Below are 22,789 nucleotides of genomic sequence, written 5' to 3'. Positions count from 1 at the left end.
ATTATAAATTATCTAAAATTTAGTGGCTTAAAGCAGCAAGTATTTATTTTCACAGTTTTTGTGGGTCAGAAATCCAGACACAGCTTAGCTGGGTCCTCTGACTTAGGGCCCTCACAAGGCTATAGGCTGGGTCTTGGCTGGGGCTACAGGCATCTCAAGGCTCAAACAGGGGATGATATGCTTTCAGGCATATTCACATGACTATTAACAGGTTTCAAGTCCTCACTAACTTTTGGCTGGCAATATCAATTCCTTGCCATGTGGGCCTCCCCATAAGAGTTGTCATAATGTAGTAACTGGCTTCCAGAGCAAGGGTTCCAAGAGAGTGGACACCCAAAATGGATGGCAAAGTCGTTTTGTACCCTAATTGAGGAAATGCCATACCGTCACTTTTACCATACTCTAAATGCTAGAAGTCAGTTACTACATCTAGCCCACACTCAAGTGGGGAGAATCACACAAAGGCGGGAATTCACAAGACATATTATTTAGGATCATCTTAGAAAGACTAACACAGTGAACATTTAGTAACACACACATATGCACAGTTCAAATATTAATAATAGAGAAATATGTTTAAAATATCTTAGAGGAAATGACCAGTTGAAATTTTCAAGACTCAATGTTTCAAACATTGAATAAAAACAAGAAAAGATTGTCTTGGCAAATTTTTCAAGTCAGTTCAGAATGCAAGCCAGAAAAATCACCTGTGAAATAGATAATTTGTTGTTTTTTAAATTTTTTTTAACGCTTACTTATTGTTTTGAGAGAGAGGAAGACAGAGTGTGAACAGGGGAGGGGCAGAGAAAGAGGGAGTCACAGAATCCGAAGCAGGCTCCGGGCTCTGAACTGTCAGCACAGAGCCTGAAGTAGGGTTCAAACTCAGAAACTGCAAGAACATGACCTGAGCCAAAGTTGGACGCTTAACCTATTGAGACACCCAGGCACCCCGGAAGCAGTTAATTTGTAAACATTTTACCAGTGTGGTGCTGGATTTAAAGAAGCAAGTTCTGGGGCGCCTGGGTGGCGCAGTCAGTTAAGCGTCCGACTTCAGCCAGGTCACGATCTCGCGGTCCGTGAGTTCGAGCCCCGCGTCAGGCTCTGGGCTGATGGCTCAGAGCCTGGAACCTGTTTCCGATTCTGCATCTCCCTCTCTCTCTGCCCCTCCCCCATTCATGCTCTGTCTCTCTCTGTCCCAAAAATAAATAAACGTTGAAAAAAAAATAAAAATGGGGCGCCTGGGTGGCGCAGTCGGTTAAGTGTCCGACTTCAGCCAGGTCACGATCTCGCGGTCCGTGAGTTCGAGCCCCGCGTCAGGCTCTGGGCTGATGGCTCAGAGCCTGGAGCCTGTTTCCGATTCTGTGTCTCCCTCTCTCTCTGCCCCTCCCCCGTTCATGCTCTGTCTCTCTCTGTCCCAAAAATAAATAAACGTTGAAAAAAAAAAAAATTTAAAAAAAAATAAAAATAAAAATAAAAATAAATAAAAAAATTAAAAAAAAGAAGCAAGTTCTACATCAATGTACTTTCATCTTCTTCCTAAACAAACCATTCATCACCCCAGTCCCCAGCTCATCTTCATCAGGCAGCCATAATGATGGAAGAAGAGCCAAACTCCTCAGCCTAGCATTTAGCTCATCCACAGCACAAGCACTGGCTGTTTTCCAGTCTCTTCACTACATGGTCTCTCTGGTCCACCCTCAACCTTAAAAAAGCGCTTTTGTATTCTCTTCTTTCCCACCTGTCTAAATCCTATCCACCCTTCCAAGTTCAGCCCAAATTAAGTCAAACCTCCTTCCTTCCTTTCTGTGACAGTCCCTACCATTGTCCCAGTGATCACTCCTGTCTGAGCTTTGGGCTCCAGGATTGAAAAGAATGAGAGAGTAAGAGTTAAGATAGGAAATGGAGTACCATAAAGAGAAAGCATAACATCTGCACCAACAATTGCCACAAAAGCAGTAATGGTAGCATGCCTGGTGCACCTTTGAAGATGCATTGAGCTAAAGAAGAGCTTAAGGGGTCCCCATACCAAATAAGGGTATACTTAGACTCAAAAGTTAGGAAAGCAAAAATCCAAGAATAAAATATTCAGAGCTAAGACCAAGATGTAAACCTGGAGTGAAATGGTGATCAATGAGAGAGAGAGTTAGCCCCAGTTATCATGAAGAACTGCTAATTACAAAAGAAGACATATCTGAACATTACAAATGTAATCAGCCGCATGTTTCTGTGTTGTCCAGCCACATATATGTTTGACTGTTCCCATACACATATTTTTTTTTAATTGCTGAGTGAAAAATCCCCACTGAATCCAAAGCAGTAAGGTCCAGAAGTCTAGGTGCAGTGACAGAAGTTGCATAAGTGGCCCCAGATCATCCCATCTTCCAACCCTAGGCAATGTGACTCCATCAATAGTGAGACACAACTGACCATACTACACAATTAGAAGGAAGTAAACTTCTCAGTCCTTCTATCACTTGGAAAGACAGCAACAAGTCAAGTGCTGATTATGTGTGGACTGTTCTTCAGTCCCTGGACATGTAAGAACATTGGGATTAGTGTGAGGACTGCAGAATTACTAGAGATGGTCTCCACATCTGGATGGCCTTCTTCCTGAAGACCTTTTAGAAACTGCAAGCTATGGGACAGTTTTCCAGCCTGCATGTATTTCTTGGCTTCTTTCTATGTTTATAGCAATTGATAGGGGCCCATGAGAAGAGCAAAGATGAATAGACTATAGTCCTTGTCCTCACAGTGCTTACAATCTGGCTCGTGAAATGAAACACATTCACCTTAAAAATGAAGTGACGTGCTGCAGTGTATGATTAAGTACCAAATGAGTAGGTGATCAATCAATGGCATGTCAGGTTGTTAATCTGCACGCTGGTCTGCCAGCTACAGCTCAGTGCACAATGACATGAGTCAGGATGCAGGGGGACAGAGGGTAAAAATGACTCAAGGCACTTAGATGTGTATAATCAACCCAGAAAAGCAGCTACATCTGGGAGGAGAAGGGGGGCGACGCAGGAGAGGGAGCTTCTGCCACCCCCCCTTCCTTTCTGCCTCCCATCTCCACTCCCCCTCCCTGCCACCTTTCTAAAGAAGACCCTTGCATCTTTCCATCCCCCACCTCATTATAGGGAAGAGGAGTATTTAGGTTCTTTTTCATTTTTTCTCAGCACATTTCAGTTCTGCTTTTGGGCTTGCTCTATCTCAAGCTCATTAAACATGATTTAAAATATTTTACCTTACTTCTTTATTCATTTAGTTCTTTAAAGTTTCCCTTTCCCACTTGTGTTTTATTATCAGCTCTGCATTCTAATCATGTTCCCAGCTGCAAATATCCTCACACAGCCTTGTTTGAGCAATAGGTTTTTCTTTCCTTTCATCTTCTAATTGGAATTTACCTTCAAAAACTTTCCAAGACTCCTTCCTGCAGACTCCCCATTTTATTACCAGCCTTGCCTGTGATTCACACCCTCTCATGTCAAAGCTCCCTCCCTTCAGGAAGTCAAACACTAGCGTTTTCTCTAAGTTTCTCTCTATTCAGTTACTCATTTCTTAGAAAGACTTGTATTAGAACCTAAAATTCAACATAAAATGCCCAGTTTAAGTTGTAATGGAAACCAGCTAATTTCTGTAGGATGAACCAAGAGTTCACTTTGATTCTACCATGTAATAGGCATCTATGAAGGAGGGTTAAAGGCAGAAAGAACAGAGAAAAAGAAACTACACTTGATTGTAATGGTGCCCTATGTGGGTTTTTTTTCCTTAAATAAGAAACTAAAAATAGAAAATTTGTCTGTACCATAATTTGCTAGTGAGCAGGGTCCAGATGGCAAGAAACAATAGACTATTTAACTCTGTACAAAAAGAAAACCAAGTGTGAGTATGTCAGTCCATGACTCGAGGAAAGGCCACAGATGACTGTCCCCAGCTAGAGGCCTTCTGAGAAACAAGGAGGAACTTGTCCCTGCCAGGACCAGCCAAGGGCCTTCCAGGAGTAGTGACTGCCAAGACAGGCTATAGAGACAACAAAGAGGAGGTTGATCCTTCTCAGTTTTTCTTTTCAAATTTTGCCACCCCTGAGAAAATGGGCCAAGGATATATCCTGACTAGGCAACTGCTGCATTTAGAATTAATATCCTAGAATTAACATTCAGAATGGTGGGGGTGGGAGAGACAAGCCTATGAAGTAAATTCTGAGAAATCCCTGAATGTGGGGAATGGGTGGGCCTAAGTACTAACTAAATCTGCAGTTACACTCACCCAGGGCTGAGATACATTCCCAGCATTGAGATTCCATAGTCTATAATCAGGATGCCTAAACTTTGACACAAAATAATCAGCAGGATGATATTCTTTAACCACTATAAACAATTTCCCCTTAATGATTGTGTTGAACTCATAAGGAAAATAGAGCATTGAAAGGTGTATAAGTCATAGAATAAATTCATATGTATTCTTAGTAGAGGAGCAGCAAGCCCTAAATTAGTGGTAAACAGTTTGTGTTGAATGGTGATGTCATCCATTTTGCAAAGTCTTGGAAAGTGTCCTGAACTAAACTGTAGAGCCTCCATATGTAATAGCAGCACTTACATTTTTTATAACCACCCTCACCCAGCCTGTGTCAATGTCATGGAATTAGCAGACAGTGTCAGTCTTCCAGAAATCTGTAGTCACCTGTTTAGAATCTTTCTTGACCATTAGAGTCATAAAGAAGGCCATTATACACAGTGGCTGTTTGATCAATAAGTATGAACGACTAGATTCTTCATAAGTATTATAAACTAGTCAATATTTGGTTTTGTCCTTAAGAAGCTACATTTTATTTGAATGTGCTGAGGGTTCTAATGAACCCTCAATTGCTCTACTAAAGTCTATGATTCTGTGAGCTAAAAACACATCTTACACTTGGACAATAAGGAGACAAAACACAGGATCAGAAGAATGACCACAAGGACTGAAAGTCCAGCCTAGAAGCAAGGCTGATGTACTAAAAGGCAATGAACAATGAAAAACGTCTAGACAAGCAGTTGGCAATGAGATCCAAGACAAAGAAGGGGTGTCCTGAGATTGAAAAAACTCAGGGTGACAATTCCTATGCCTGGCCATCATGAAAATATAGATCATGCCATAGACTGGGAAGAAATCATCATGTATGATTTGCACATATGGGATGTGCAAAACACATCCCATAAAAGACTTATATCTGGAATATAAAAAAAAAGCTCCTTTATTCAATAATAAGTCAATTTGAACAAACAAAACAAAGATATATGGATGGCATTTAGGTGCATGAAAATACTCATGAGTCATCAGGGAAATGCAAATTTAAACCACAAGAAGATACCACTGCTACCCGCTTGAATGGCTAAAATTACAAAGACCGATCTACAAAGGGTTGGCAAAAATGTGGAGAAACTGAGACTGTCATAGACTTCTGGTAGGAATGTAAAATGGTTAAACCCCTTTGTAAAACAGTTCAGCAGTTTCTTACATAATTAAACATGTACCTACCCAACCATATAACCTAGCCATTTGACTCCCGGGTTGAGAACTGTAATCATATAAGCACACAAAGACTTGTAGACCATGTTCATAGTAGCTTTCTTTGTGATAGCCCAAACCAGAAACATGTCAAATGTCCATCAATAGCTCAATGAATAAACAACTGTAGTATATTCATACAGTGGTAAACTATACCACAATAAGGAGGAACAGATTATTGACACGTGTCCCAATTATAAGGTAAATATTGTATGATTCACATATATAAAATTCTAGAAACTACTATCTGTAGTGATATAAATCAGATCGGTGGTTGCTTGAAGGTGGGGAAGGAGTGAAAGGATGCAAAAGGAAAAGGTTGTGAGAGGCACTAGGAAACTTTTGGAACAAATTGTTCCTTATCTTGGCTATGCTGATCAATTCGTGAGTTATACATGTGTTAAAATTATAACATTTACACTTTTTATAATATGCAGTTTATTGTGCTTCAATTGTCATTACACTAGCATTTTTTTAAAAAAAGAAATGCCTATGTCTTCAGACTCTCCATTATTAAACTACAAGGACTGAAGTTCTATTTTAATTCAAAACTTCCAATGTATACCCACAAGAAATGCAAAATCATAATTGAGACACACACAAAAAATGACAACATTAACCTACTACAGTACAGGAAATAGGAACATATCTGAGTCCATGTATATTTAAAGGATGAATTGGACAAAAGAAGTATTCTAATGGAACAGGAGACAAAATAATAATTGGTTGACAACAGTCAAGAAAAATGTCTTAAAATACAAATACCAGAGTTAAACTCAAGTCCCACAGTTTCTAGCTTGTGGAAACTCGATCAATTTCAACACTTGTGAGCTTAAAGAATGTTTATAAAAAGAATATTATAAAAGAGTAATACTAAAAATGTCAACAACATAGGTGGTAGTGAGGATCAGATGAGAAAAAATTTGTGAAGTTTCTACAAAACTATAAATCATATAAGAATTAACAGCCATATTCTGATTATAATAAGTAGCGCATTCCAGGCAGCATCCTGAGAGCTTTTGACCTGTGCACTCTTGCCAACAGCCCTGGGAGGTGATTACTGTGACTCTCTCCACCTGCAGATGAGTGTACAGTGGTTTAGAGGGCTGGGACAATTTGCTCGTGAGCACATATCTAGCACATGGTGGCAGGGCTCTGATTTTCCCCAGGTCTCTCAGATTCCATAGCCCTCAATCGTGAGTGTTGCATAATTATGACTTCTCCTATGATTTATGCAAGAAGGGAAGCCAAATGGGTAAGTGGATGCATGCATACCCTGGGAGGCCATATCCCCTACTAGGGATAGCTAGGCTTTCCATAACTCTGTGGAATGTCATGTGTGCTTCATTGTAAAGTATATATGGTATAAAATGGAACTTTGAATCCCCCCACATACACACACATACACACATACAGGTGGGTAGAAACCATCTCTACCAATAGAATAGAGAACAATGCCATTCTTATAAAAAAGCAATACTGTGTGCATGTTTGTGCAGCCATTTTAACTACCAAAAGGAATAGTCTCAGATGAAAAAGTGGCTTCCCTTGAGGTGCCTGGGTGGCTCAGTCAGTTAAGCATCCAACTTCGGCTCAGGTCATGATCTCGCAATTCATGAGTTTGAGTCCTGCATCAGGCTCTGTGCTGACAGCTCAGAGACTGGAGCCTGCTTCAGATTCTGTGTCTCCCTCTCTCTCTGCCCCTCCCCCACTCATGCTCTGTCTCTGTCTCTCAAAAATGAATAAACATTGAAAAAAAATTTGAAAGAGTGGCTTCCCATAACACACAGCTGGATTGATTAGGAAAGATAGGAAGCAAGGTTTATGTCTCCAACACATACTTATCACATACTTTAATTTATTAGGCTTTTTGGTTTCATTCACCCATTCATTTTCCTGCTCATTTCCCTATATTTCCGCTTTTTTAAAAAAATCTTTTCAATTCTCCTCTTCTACTTCCTACTTACTGTTCTTACACTGACCACTCATTGATGGTTTAATTAAATGTGTCTAATATCTTGAACAAGCCAATGAAATTGTCTTATAAAAATAAAATGGAGAAATGAGAATAAATAGTAGCTGAAAATGATACCCAGCCAACTTTCAATTTCCTCATTACGCTGGCAGAAACAGAGAACACAATTACAAAAAAAAAAAAAAAAAAGACTCCAATTAAACCATTAAAAATACTACTTTAATCTTCTCTCTAATCACCTGTTTAAGTAATAATACTTAGTAGACTATCACTTAATGAGCTTCAAAATGGGCAAGCAAATAATAAAATGTAAAGTGAAAAATTGAGCAAAAGGAGAAATAAGACAAACTATATGTTCTACTGTGCTATGTATATTATATAAATCATACATTATGTATAATATATAACTAATTATGTTATTAAGATGATTGTTTATATATTATGTATTAATGTGTAACATATATATTGTGCCATAGAATGAACTGAACCATGTATCAAATGTATGTGTAATATTTATTTATATAATTTAGTCTGAAGAGCAAAACCTCATGATAAAGATCCTTGTTGAACTTCATTGATTTGTTAAAATCATATATCCAGGTATAGATGCTCCAAAGTGTCTCTCTTTTGTAACAGAAACAAATTCTTTTCTATAAAAAAAATCTTTTAAGTTTATTTATTTTGAGAGAGAGAGAGAGTGAGTTGGGGAGGGGCAGAGAGAGAGGGCGAGAGAGAGAGAGAGAGAGAGAGAGTCCTAAGCAGGCTCCATGCTGTCAGCACAGAGCTGGATGTGGGGCTCAATCCCACAAACTATGAGATCATGACCTAAGCTGAAATCAAGACTCCGAGGTTTAACCAGTGGTCACCCAGTTGCCCCCCAAATTCTTATTATCCTAAAGGAATTGTCCATTTCAATCCAGATCTCTGCTGTACCCTAACATTATTTGTTATTTTGCATAATTTTCTAAAGGAAATATTTCAAATGCAAGAATATAGGACAGCCCGTTTACTCTTTCATAATTATGTATCTTATTTCACATGTGCCCTGTATATAATGGAACTGCCTCCCTTGGGGAAAAAACCAGCATGCCCCCAAAGTGCACAAGATAGAGATATTCAGGTTTATCTCCATATGGTAAAAGAAATTCAAATCGGGGTGAATTATTAAAACAAGCCAAGTTTTGGCTGCACTTGCTTGAGAATTTTACCTTCACGGGTATTGAATTTTTTGCCTGAGCTAGGTTTAGGCTTCTGTGTATTTTTATATAACCAGCGTTAAGAAGACCCCTTGTGCTTCCGGGGAATTCCCCAGTTAGGTGTTGGTGCAAAGCAGGACCAGCTCCCACCACTGAAACTAGCAAGGGCAAATCCCCTTCCTCCACCTGCTAGCCACAAGGTATGAGCATGTGGCCTGGGCTCAGCCAATTGAATTTTAAAACTGAAGTCAGTGATCATAGTGGAGCAGAGAAGCACCAACCTGGGCAGGCGCAGGGCTCACAGGCACGGTTCTGTTGGGGTTCCAGGAGCCAGTGTGCGGGATGGCCATGGGAGGGCAGCAATATGTCCAGAAAGAGCCTACCTGGCTTGTGCCTTGGCTGTGGTTCCAGCTACACAGCTTCCCTCGGTCCCATCATTTAGTTCTTGAGTCTTTCCATTGATTGTAAGAGGTCCCAACATCATGGAACCAATTCCACTCTGGCTTAAGTCAAGCAGAACTTTTTCTCTAACGTAAAGCCAGAAACGCTGAAAGTATACTGTAGATACTTCTCTTAAAAGTGTGTTTTGTCCCAATGCAACATGTTTCCGTAATGTTTATTCTACGGAAAGTAAATATTAACTCAGAGATGGGGGCAACATCCAAACTAATAAAAATACCAAATTATGTGCTTTTTCCCCCTAAATGCATAGTATTCATTTTAAATTCATGAAGTGATTAAGATGAGCTTATTCTAGTTCCCGGAGGAAAGTGAAGCAAATACATTAAAAATGAACTCTGCTTGGGGCACCTGGGTGGCTCAGCCTGTTAAGCGCCGACTCGGGTCATGATCTCATGGTCTCATGGTTCTTGAGTTTGAGCCCAGGGTGGGGCTCTGTGCTGACAGCTCAGAGCCTGGAGCCTGCTTTGGATTCTGTGACCCCTCTCTCTCTGCCCCTCCCTGGCTTGCGCTCTGTCTCTCAAAAATGAATAAAAATTTTTAAAAATTAAAAAAAATGAGCTCTGCTTAACAAATTACCTATTAACAAAGATCCACTCTTAAGGTCTTTAGAATATATTGCAAGTTTGCAATCTTGGGGAAGGCTAGGATTTGTCTTTAAGAGATCAGTGAGAGAGGAATCAACAGTCTTCCCTTTTAAACTATTTTTTAGGCTTTAATTCCTTTGCAAGGGAGAGGGGAAGTAGAGGAGCTTGTTTAAAATGCAAAGATTCCTGGATAATCAATATATTACTGAAATGGTAGGGAATTTGTTGTTTATTATGAAAGAAAGAGGAAGTAGGACAGAAGAGAGTCATGTTTGAAAGAAGAGTACTAGGAATCTCTAAGACCCAGTCCAGTTAGAGGGCCCTAAAGGGACAGAGGAAAGACTGGGCCTCCATGAGGGGATAGGGGAACCCAGGAGGGAAAGCGATATCTTCACATGGAGGCACAGGCAAAGAGCCAACTGGACCACCTTCACTGCATTGTCCAGAGCCAGCACAGGGCAGGCCAGATGTCAGTTCAGTTGATGGCAGAATTGTTACCCATTTTAAAGTAGGGGAACTCCAGTTAAAATTAACTTGTGGAGGGGCGTCTGGGTGTCTCAGTCAGTTGAGCATCTAGCTCTTGATTTCAGCCTAGGTAATAATCCCAGGGTCATGGGATTGAGCCCTGTGTTGGGCTCCATGCTGAGCCTGCTTAGGATTCTGTCTCTCTCTCTCTTTCTCTCCTTCTGACCCTCTTCCTCTCTCTCTCTATCTCTCTCTCTCTCTCTCTCTCTCTCTCAAATAAATAAATAAATAATAGCTTGTGGAGTGAAAAGCTTCATGTGAATGGGTATAACCCATTTTGCATTTTAAGACCAGTTCATTAAGAGATCCATCTAACCCCTCAAGTTTTTCAGATGACCTTCTTTTAATGTTCAATCTAAATACCATTCTAGGGGCGCCTGGGTGGCGCAGTCGGTTAAGCGTCCAACTTCAGCCAGGTCATGATCTCGTGGTCCGGGAGTTCGAGCCCCGCATCAGGCTCTGGGCTGATGGCTCAGAGCCCGGAGCCTGTTTCCGATTCTGTGTCTCCCTCTCTGTCTGCCCCTCCCCCGTTCATGCTCTGTCTCTCTCTGTCCCAAAAATAAATAAACGTTGAAAAATAAATAAATAAATAAATAAATAAATACCATTGTATAATTATTTGTTTTACAGCTTAGGCCTCTAAACTATAGTTCAAATATGTTGGCATTTAGCCTCAGAGAGAACCATATGAATTCCCTGGACTGGTCAAGTAATATGTAGTTGAGAATTGCCTTGTTTCTGTTTATTGTTAGTACTGTTGTTACGTTTCCCTCATGAATCTGTCCTTCAGATCATTCATCACTTCTGGGACTCTTCCTGAGCTTTGCCACAATCTGTTCATATGTCCCCAGCCCTTAACAAAACTCCCTCATTTGTTGTTTTTGTTCCCCTTTGACTCACCTGTAAGTTTTGTAAGAAATGAAGGAAACATGAGTATTAGTGTCTGTCAAGCACAGAAATGAAGCAAGTATCCAGATGCTGTGCACATAATAAGCCAGTGAGCCAGATTCTCCCCAACGCAGACTTGCTCCCTGAGGTCAGATCCACAAGACATCCCTGAGAGTGCTGTGAACTCTCTAGCAGATCATCACAGGATGATGGCCATGGTCAACACGGAGTCACAATGAGGAAGGGTCAGGGCAGGGCTCCAGACTAGGACTCAGGCTGGCCTGGCCACTGCCTGGGATCAGACTTCTAACCTTTTGGTGTTCTTAGCCATTTCAAAGATGGCTGCAAAGGCGCAGAAGATAATTTTATGGAGCACCTGGGTGGCTCAGTCAGTTGAGCGTCCGACTTCAGCTCAAGTCATGATCTCACAGTTTGTGGATTCGAGCCCTATGTCGGGCTCTGTGCTGACAGCTCAGAGCTTGGAGCCTGCTTCGGGTTCTGTGTCCCCTGTCCCTCTGCACCTCCCCCACTCGCACTCTGTCTCTCTCTCTCTCTCTCTCTCTCTCTCTCTAAAAAATAAACAAACATTAAAAAAAAAGAAGATATTTTTTTAAATGTTTATTTATTTTTGAGACAGAGCATGAATGGGGGAGGGACAGAGAGAGAGGGAGATGCAGAATCGGAAGCAGGCTCCAGGCTCTGAGCCATCAGCCCAGAGCCTGACGTGGGGCTCGAACTCACGAACCGTGAGATCATGACCTGAGCTGAAGTCGGATGCTCAACCGACTGAGCCACCCAGGCGCCCCAAAAGAAGATAATTTTAATACCTCCCTAAGAAAATATAGTAAGGGCTATAGCATCAGCAGACCTCAGTTTAAATTTCAGATATCTCCCAACTATATGACCTTAGTTAAGACCTGAGCCTCTACGCATCTGTCTGTAAAATGGGGATAATATCAGCATCATGGAGGTTCGTAAAGATTAAAAAATATAAGATGCCTGCAACATTTGGGGCATAAAATAAATGTTAGCTTTTTAACCCTTTCCTTTTCTTCCAACGGGAAGTGAATTCATTTTAAGAATGAATATTGTACTTATTAAATGGTGTATAAATTAAAATATGGAAACTCCTGGGTAGCTCAGTTGGTTAGGCATTGTTTCTTGATTTTGGCTCAGGTCATGATCTCACAGTTTATGAGTTCATGGCCTGCGTCAGCCTCTGTGCTGACAGTGTGGAGCCTGCTTGGAATCCCCTCTCTCCCTCTCTCTCTGCCCCTCCCCTGCCCACTCTGTCTCTTTCTCTCTCTCTCTTTCTCTCAAAAATAAATAGACTTAAAATAAAATATTAAAATAATGTATATGAAAATGTCCTACATGGGGCGCCTGGGTGGCGCAGTCGGTTAAGCGTCCGACTTCAGCCAGGTCATGATCTCACGGTCCGTGAGTTCGAGCCCCGCGTCGGGCTCTGGGCTGATGGCTCAGAGCCTGGAGCCTGTTTCCGATTCTGTGTCTCCCTCTCTCTCTGCTCCTCCCCCGTTCATGCTCTGTCTCTCTCTGTCCCAAAAATAAATAAACGTTGAAAAAAAAAAATTAAGGAAAAAAAAAAAAAAAAAAGAAAATGTCCTATATGCTCTAAAGAGTAACATTAAATATAAAACATTTTGAAAGGTAAAGCACTCCATAAAGCAGCGAATTTTCATTATTAATTATTATATAAATTCACTGAATTAATTTTGTCCTAATTTGCTTATCTTAATAGAGCACAGCGTTCCCAAAGAAGCTATTACTTATCATTTATATTTGTTGAAAGGAGTCATACACTACATATTCAAAGAGAGCAGATAATTTAAAAGTTAATTTTAGAAACTCACCTGCCCTTTGAAATGCATTTTATGTCACTCGAGGACAAGATCCTCGGAGGTAGAAAACACCAATAACTCCTTTTTGTATCCCCAAATCCTTGCTCATAGGAGATGTCCTATAAACAGTTTTTGAGCTGGGGTGCGTGGATGGCTCAGTCAGTTAAGCGAATGACTCTTGATTTTGGCTCAGGTCATGGTCTCACAGTTTGTGAGATGGAGCTCCACCTTGGGCTCTGTACCGGCAACGAGGAGCCTGCTTGATATTCTCTCTCTCTTTCCCTCCCCAACTCATGCATTCTCTCTCTCTCTCTCTCCCTCAAAATAATTAAATAAACATTTTTAAATACATTTTTGAGCTGAATTTACTAAGTAAAAAGTCCAAAATATTTATCAAGTGTATATGTGACATGAGGGAGTCAGAGGACAAACATGAGATTAGGAATTCATCTCATACATTTGCAAATAAGCCCCACCTCACAAGACCTGGATTCAGTGGAAAAAGATCCCCAAAAGGCCTCAGCACTGGGTCTGAAATAGCCGTGTGTGTGTCACATGTAGCCCCATCCATTAGCCACCTACCTCTGGCCCTGCTTCTCAGCACATAACTTTGTCTCCTGTTTGCTAAAGTATTAAAACAGCATCAGTCTCCACACACCAAATGTACCAACTCACCAGATCAGCATCCACTTTCTTCTTCTTGCTTCCTATTACAAAGAAAGACATGCTTCCTCCTCATAAGTGAATCTGCAACTTGCCCACACATCCCCAGCTGCAGCTGCCTTCTCTGGGGTCAAGACCCTATGGATTGATTATTCCCTGTCCTGCATCTGTACCTCACACTTGCTGACTCTCTTCAGTCAGCATTGGAAACCCTGCAGGCATTCCCATCTTAAGGAGCAAACAACAAACAAAATCTCTTTTTACCATTCATTCTAGTTCTATCCCCACTTCCACAGAAAACCTGAGGAATCATCAATACTTGTGTGTGTCTGCTCCCTTACCTCCAGCATACTCCCTTGGCCACTCCCGTTACTCCCTGAGAACTCTTCTTACTAGGGTTTCCATCAATGATCTCCTTCTTGCTAAATGCAGCAGATATGTGTCTTTATCTTAACCCTTTTGCAGTGTTCATCAATGTTGACCATCCCTCCTTTTCAAAGCATAATATTCCCTTTAAACAAACAGTATTCTCTTGTTTTTCTACCTCCTCTACTTCTTGAATATTCTCTTACATACCATTTCAGTCATATTTGAAGGTTCATCTTCCCTTGCCCATCCCTTCCACGTTGGCATTTCTCAGGTTACTCTGCCCTAGGATCCTTCCTACCCACTAGATTGCACCAAGAAAAAATGATGTCTACCTCAGACACTCTTGCATCCCCAAGACCTTGAACTGCTTGTTTAGGGAAATCTCTGAGAGAGGTGAAGAGGATTATGAGTCCACATGGGCAAAAGGGCAGATGTTCAATTCATTCAGTTTTCCATTAGGTGCCTGACATGTGCACCTAAGACAGCTGGCACTCTGGAAGCTGGTTACTCAACGATCCCAACAGGAAAAATTATAACATGAAGAGCTAAAGTATGATCCTGGGATCATGGATCTGGAAGGTCCAGGGCAACCTGTTTAGGGATCTGTGCCACCAAAACGTCACTGCAAAATAAACCAACATCACCAGTCATCCTGCAGAGGATAAGCTCTTGACAGCAAATCTTTTCTGGCAGTGGGAATCAAAGGCGACCTGTCAAAAACTCCAGGGATTTTTTTTCTATTCAGGCTCAGGGGAAAACAGCTCAAGAGGACCGTGTATCACAGGAGTACTGATGCATAGGGGCACTTGTACCCCAATGTTTAGAGCAGCACTCCCAACAATAGCCAAATTATGGAAACAGCCTAAATGTCCATCAACTGATGAATGGATAAAGAAATTGTGGTTTATATACACAATGGAATACTACATGGCAATGAGAAAGAATGAAATCTAGCCTTTTGTAGCAACGTGGATGGAACTGGAGAGTGTGATGCTAAGTGAAATAAGCCATACAGAGAAAAACAGATACCATATGTTTTCACTCTTACGTGGATCCTGAGAAACTTAACAGAAACCCATGGGGGAGGGGAAGGAAAAAAAAGAAACAAAAGAGGTTAGAGTGGGAGAAAGAGCCAAAGCATAAGAGACTCTTAAAAACTGAGAACAAACTGAGGGCTGATGGGGAGTGGGAGGGAGGGGAGGGTGGGTGATGGGTATTGAAGAGGGCATCTTTTGGGATGAGCACTGGATGTTGTATGGAAACCAATTTGACAATAAGTTTCATATATTCAAAAAAAAAAAAAAAGAGGACCATGTATCAACCGTGCATCCTACTGATACAGTATGCGGAGGTTGAAGTAATTCGTTGAAAAACACAAAGGAGAAGAGACCATATGCATACTTTAGGTGGGTACACAGTGCATAGTAAGCACCCAGGCTAGGATGCTTATGTTACATTTATTTCTTAGTGGTATTTTCTCTGTACCCAGAAGACTCAGCAAGAGAAGGAACAGAATATGTGTTCTCAGTGACAGTCTTAAAAATAAGTAGCAATTTTATCTCTTGCTTATATTTCTCATGAAAATACTATGGCAAGTATGTGCTTCCCCAAGAGCCCTGGAGGCAGCCAACACTTTGACATGCTCAGTAAATAATGAGCAAACTCCTTACAGAATGTCTTGTCATATGATGGCTTGCGACATGATATTTGCTACGACTGGGTGGAAATAACTTGCAAAAAGACCAGAGGCATTCAATCCTGCTTCTATGGAGCTCCTCACATGTATTTTACTCCTGAGCCTTGCTCAGATTGGAGTTGAAAGTGAAGGTGGTCTGGTTCCTTCAAGAACATGATGGAACATGGATGCATCCAAGAGTTAGGTATTCATACAGTGACGTATCCCTCAGGGATAAAATTCCCTCTTTTCTTTGTCACAGAGGAGACACATTTGCTCCAAAAAGCCTTCCATTTTTACCTAAAAATCAACCCCTAGGGTCTGTCACCATCCTCAGGATCTCAACAAAGTTGGAAATTCTTGCCTTTCCCTTCCACATCCTTCCTCCTTTTTTCAAATTGTCCCTTTTCAACTAATTCTGACCTCTGGCTGTGAAGGAGCTCCAGCCCCTTACCATCAAAGTCTGTGTCCAGACTCACCCTGACACTCAGGTCTCCACCACCACCCTAACTATACTAAATGCCATCCACTTCGGTCAGTTTTCTCCAGAAAGTAATATCTTACTGTGCTGATTTGTTAATGTGTGTTAACTTAAAGTACTTTTATTTTTTAAAACAACTTTCATAGACAAGTTTATTCTAAAGCTTTGAGATATGGATCAGTGACCTGAAAATGGGAGCTACAAAGGTAGAGAAAAAGAGGTCTATTTGGAAGCTGGAGAAACCCTAGTACTCTTCAAGATGAATTCTAGTACTACAAAGATGGCTGCCTCTTGCTTCCAGTGGTAAACTCCCAAGATAATCAAAATTATATTAGCTCATAAATCGAGATAATAAGGCCTCATTAGAATTTGTTGAACAATAATCTCAGACAGCCATCTGCCTCCTGGATTATTCACAGACAATTCCAACTCAATATGCCCCTATCTTAATTTATTGTCTACATATGACCTATCCCTCCACACACAAATACATATGCATAGAAAAATAAAAGTAAACACCTACTCCCAGCCACTCCCACAACCTCTCACTGTACCCAGGTGCTCTCTGAAAAAAAAAAAAAAAAAAGGCGGGAGGTTGAGAGAAATCACTTATTTGGGAAAAATACTCCTCAAAGTAAATCTATACTTTAAAATAAAAAATATAGGGCGCCTGGGTGGCGCAGTCGGTTAAGCGTCCGACTTCATCCAGGTCACGATCTCGCGGTCTGTGAGTTCGAGCCCAGGCGTCAGGCTCTGGGCTGATGGCTCAGAGCCTGGAGCCTGTTTCTGATTCTGTGTCTCCCTCTCTCTCTGCCCCTCCCCTGTTCATGCTCTGTCTCTCTCTGTCCCAAAAATAAATAAACACTGAAAAGAAAAATAAATAAATAAAATAAAATAAAAAATATTTACCAGAGAAATGTTATTTTTCACTAAAAGAGGCTGTTATTTTTAATTGAGTTGCTTATATTTTCACCATCAGCAAGAATGAGATCAATTACAAGAAATATGAATATTTTGCCCTTCTATTACATATTTATGCTCCGCCTTTTTCCAGAAAATATTTAAAGAAAAAAATATAAAATACAGGGTAACAGAAATTAAAAGGGAAGAATAGAAGAAAACAAAAAGAGTAATATAGGTGGAACCAGGGGAGGTGACAGTGTACATTCCAGGATGAATTCCTCACTTATAATTGTTGGGCTGCAAGGGAGTTCTTTATGTCCTCCAACAGTTAATGACAAAAGGGTGATTCACAGTGTCCATGACATTAAAAACAAAGCACTGCTTAGAGGAAGTACAACTTTCTCCTCAGGAAGTGGGAGGGGCCCTTCTAAGTAGGACACCATTCTTACAGCAAAGTCATAGTAAGTTACACAAGGCTACATTTTATAATAACCTACTTCTAGTGGGTATGGCATTACACCAAAATGTTCTTTGGAAGAAGCAATTCTTTAGGGGGACATTAGAGTGTAATATAAGCCTTCAGTTTCCAACTATACCACTTGATCCAGGGAGTAAAAATTTTTTTAATTTCTGAGGGAAGTAATGGGTTTAGCATACTTTGATCCACTGAGTTTCTCATAAATATTGGGCAATATAACCACTCCCTAGCAAATATGTAGTTATCTGTACATCCATCTTCCATTACAGGTAAGTCGGGAGATTCATTGACAGCTTTTTGTAAATGCACAAAAAATGGGAGAGCATGGTTCCAAGGTACTAATAAAATTGTATAAACACACACAATTTACAAAATGGGTAAACCACATGATCACCTCAGGCAAACTAGTCACATCAAAAGAATGTTTCATTCTGAATAGGGCTGCTCTTTTGCCTGACTTCCAAAATAAATTACTTGGAAATATGACCCAAGGAGCAAATTGAAATTACTTTTTGTGGGGGAGTTATTATGGACCAGATAAAAAATAGGTAACACCCATCAAATATAATAGCTTTAAATCTTGAGTTGTTCTTATATTATCTAACTAGTTGAGCTGCCGTGGTAAACACAACCATTCTATTTCTCCTCTTTCCACACAAATTGGAGGATTGTGCTTTCCTGCCCCCTTGAAAGTTAGGCATGGCCATGCGACTTGAGATGTGAGCAAGAACATTGGCACTCTGGCACTCTCAAGTGGAGGATTTAAGAGCCAGTATTCAATTCCCCACTATCCCTTTCCCCCCTTGGCAATCACTGGAATGTAGAGATGGAGCTTTCTTCAACCAGAATCTCTGCATGAGGTCCACACCAACTTAGTCAATCTATCACACCAACATCAAGTGCATATTCACACGAGTACACCTTTTCTGACTTGGCAGCTTTGTGGATGCTAAGCTCTCAGCCTGGAAGGGCTTTTCATATCCTATTCTTTCAATATCCCCACAGATAACTCCTTCTCTTAAGACCTAAGTCAGATCATCTCTTTCAAGCATTCCCTGGAAGGCATTCCCAAACCACCATCCCATTCTGGCACAGCATTAGAAACACATTTTTTATGCTTCTAGAACATCTTGCACTTTGTTTTAATGTTGCATATCAATTGAAATGATAGGTTTTGAACCCCCTGACATAGAGACTAACCTATTCAGAACCTTTGTATTCTCAGGTGTCAACTCAGTACCTAGCCTATGGAATGTGCCAGTAAATGTTGGATGAACATGACTGACTTAATGAATGAGTGAATGAAAATTACTATGTGTTGAGGCAGAGAGAAGTCCTCTCCCCAAAAGCCATGCTAAAATCTTTAAAGATCCTATTGCTACTAGTTACCAGATAGTATATGATGACCACTGAATAAATATTTAGGGAATGAATATCAGATTAAGGCCTTCCCCCCATCTTGTTATGTTCACATTTACCACCCATTTCAGAGAAGAAACTTCACTGTGGGAAATCTGTTATTTAGGATCTCCAAGTTCTGTATACAATACTAATGAATTCTAGTGACAGAATTCTGGAGCTTGTTCAGTGTGGTGACATTGGGCAAACCAATTAACCTCTCCCTTTCTTCAACTATTAGATAAGAAAACAGGCCCTCATACCTCTCAGTCTTTAAGTGCTGAGAAACAACTCCACACAAAATTTTCAATTACAGGCACAGAATAGTTGGTCAAGGATTCTTTTGAAATTGAGCCAGAAAACAAAATCCTGGAATGAATATCTGAAGTACAGATTATGTGTATATTGTGCCTCCAGCCTACTGATAAAAATTAGGTTGGTCATTCTCATAAAACAACTAGCATGCTAGCATTCTTCCCTGTGCTTGTGAAGGTCAAGGTTCAGGGTGTAAATGGTGTCTCTCCCATTATATTAACGTGTTCAGACACTGCACTGGCATTTCAGGCTGGTTTATGAAGGAACAGAAAAAGGTCAGGATTTCAGTTCTTTATCTTCATTATTACACAGTTTATACAACAAACAACCATAGGCTCTCTTCTGTATTCATGTTGCTTAGTGACAAGAGCATCACCTTCTCTCCTTCCAATAAGATATATTAAAAAGGGAAGAAAAAAAAACAGGGTCAAACTTTCCCAAAGTCTCAGGAAATGAGAAACCACAAACAAATCAAAAACAATTTAAGATCCTTCTAAGGGTAATATGAAGTTTTCTTTCTCTGACAGATCTCTTGTGAGAGACAGTGGGGGCTGGGGGTGTTGCACATTTTATGCTCTTCTTTGGATAAACACATTTTACTATTCTTCTTCACAGTAGCTGTGCAAATGGGCTCTAGTCACTGAAGTCTGCTTGCCTGCCCACCCAACCCCCCCACCACTGGCAGTCACCCTTGGAAGGGTGAGTAAAAGACAATAAATGTTGAACTTTCTCGCAAGATGAAATTCTGCATTTTAAATTAGCCAAGCAGAGAAATCCAGCCAGAATGAGTATCACAGGGTCACAGATATTCAGGACCATGAATCACGACCAGGAAACAAATGTTAAGATAGGCCCTCCTTGGAAGAATGAGCTCATTGTCACACTGGGGTGCCCTTTGTGAGAGCAAGATTGAAACTTCCCTGACACCATCCTTCCCCAGCTAGATGTTAAGAAAAATAATAATGCTACCTGGCATGGAGGGAGAACATGATGCTTATTCACAATGACAAAGGATTCAGCTGGCAGTTCACGATCTTTCTAAATCACTGTTTTATAGATGAGCTACCAGTTACCCTAAGCGATCCCAGAGTCTGACACAGCAGGACTGGTGTCTTACCTGTGGGCTTGGCCTCCTGGCCATACATATGGTTAGGAGGCTAATCAGATCTTACAGCCTGGAAAATCCAGGAGCAAATTGGTTGAGCCTTCACCTACCCCTTCTCACAGTGGTTTGGCAATGTGAGAAAGTCAATTACCAGATGTCTCTCTAGAAAGAAAGTTCCATGTCAGGAGACTGAGATTCAAAAAAAAAGTGCTAATAGTAAAGAAAAGAGCAATACAATCAGTGAGGACAGGTTTAATTTTTGTTTATTTGTGTTTTAACTCCACAGAGCAAGGTACAGTGTATACAGCCAGAGGTGGATGGTGCCCTATGATTCCCCAGCTATTTCCCAGGAAAAAAGATTGCATGGAGTTGGTCAATACAGGTGAATCATAGTGAAGATAACAGCTTTCACTCCGGCCCAGGAGTGAATGAGGAAGGGTAACTGCCTATTTAGTTCAAAACCAAACCTCTCTCAGCATCATAGCCCCACTGTAGCATTTATTTGAAAACCAGTCAGAATGCCTCATCGCTGCCTTTTGTTCCCTTTGCTAGAATTCCCCGAAGTTGCCTACAGCAAATAACCTCTACTCACCGGTTATCTTATGTGGACAGCAAACAGCATTCAATATGAACCTACAAATACAGCATCGTAGAAACACACACTATGTGCACATCCATAACTGATAGATTGTGAATGATGGCCCATTATACAGAATTCCCACCTAGGTTTCCATGTTCATGTCTTGGATATATTAGTGGTGATGCCAAAGCAATTTGCAAGCAAATATTTCTCTATTCCGAATCTTTCAGGCATCTCAGAATTTCCCTGATTTTGCAAGAAAAGGATTTGTTAAACACTTCAATTCAGCTGATCATTAGATAAATTCTCTCCTTTCTTTCTTACTTCAAAGTGGCCCCAATCCCCACTTTCAGCCTAATCTGTTTTTAAGGCATAGACTATTAACCTAAGAGAGTCACATTTGAAATGCATCTGTAATGTACGAAGGAAGCGTTCAGAAGTATAAATTTTCTAAATAAAAGTGTCAAGCTCCTAGTAAAATAAGATGGATTTATTTTTCTTTTGTATCTCTGCAGCATAATTTGTTTCCACCATTATAAACCCCGTGCAGAATACCAGATTCAAGGTTTTCTCTTAGCAGGAGACATTAGCCTAATTCCTCCACTTAAAATGATTTAACTTCCGGCAGATGTCCTAAGCAGGCTTGGGGTATGTTTAGAGGCTCTCAGCAAATTAGCTATAGTCATGTCCTGGGATGAGGAGACCCTTTGAATGACTAAAGCAGATTATTTAAGAGATGAAGGGAAGCAGACCAGCACTAGAATAATAATTGTGAAAACCCTCTCCAAGCATCTGTAATGCAACAAAATCTTGATGTAAAGAACGGCTTATTATCTCACAGATACAAATATGCTAAAGGTCACACCATGTCTCTAAAAACAACTGCATGCTGTGAAGCCTGGGTAAAATGCACTTTGACCATGAGGTGTATGTTAACGCTGTCTCCCAGACTTTGTTCAAAAGAGATTCCACTGTTTATTCCAATTTAATAGTGGGGCCTGGTGCTCTGCTTCTCCATTCACATGCTAAAAGGAATATGTGTCCTCCTGTGTTAGATTCTAAGTTGTCAATGGATGACTATACTCTAATCAACAAACTATTGAAGAAAGCCAAGTATACCTATAAATTAAGTTTACTGCTATAATCAAATAAAACTTACAATGGTACTCTGGGGTACATACTTCATTATTATTGCATGTCACAGTAATTAAGAATAAAATTGGTGGGTTTATGCAAATGAATTTAATTAGTATTACTTTTATACAGTTGTATCAGTAGGAATTAGGTTTGGCTACTGGTAACAGAGTATCCAAAAAAACAGAGGTGTAAAAGTCTGCTAGAACTGATACATGAATTTAGCAAAGTTGCAGGATACAAAATCAATGTACAGAAATCAGTTGCATTCTTATACACTAATAATGAAGCAACAGAAAGACAAATAAAGAAACTGATCCCATTCACAATTGCACCATGGAGCATAAAATACCTAGGGACATATCTAACCAAAGATGTAAAAGATCTGTATGCTGAAAACTATAGAAAGCTTATGAAGGAAATTGAAGAAGATCCAAGGAAAACATTCTGTGCTCATGGGTTGGAAGAATAAATATTGTCAAAATGTCAATGCTACCCAAAGCTACCTAACATTCAACGCAATCTCAATCAAAATTGCACCAGCATTCTTCTCGAAGCTAGAACAAGCAATCCTAAAATTCATATGGAACCACAAAAGGCCCCGAATAGCCAAAGTAATTTTGAAGAAGACCAAAGCAGGAGGCATCACAAT

The sequence above is a fragment of the Leopardus geoffroyi genome, chromosome B4 (assembly GCF_018350155.1).
Source record: "Leopardus geoffroyi isolate Oge1 chromosome B4, O.geoffroyi_Oge1_pat1.0, whole genome shotgun sequence".
NCBI lineage: Eukaryota > Metazoa > Chordata > Mammalia > Carnivora > Felidae > Leopardus > Leopardus geoffroyi.
This window is presented reverse-complemented; position numbering follows the sequence as displayed.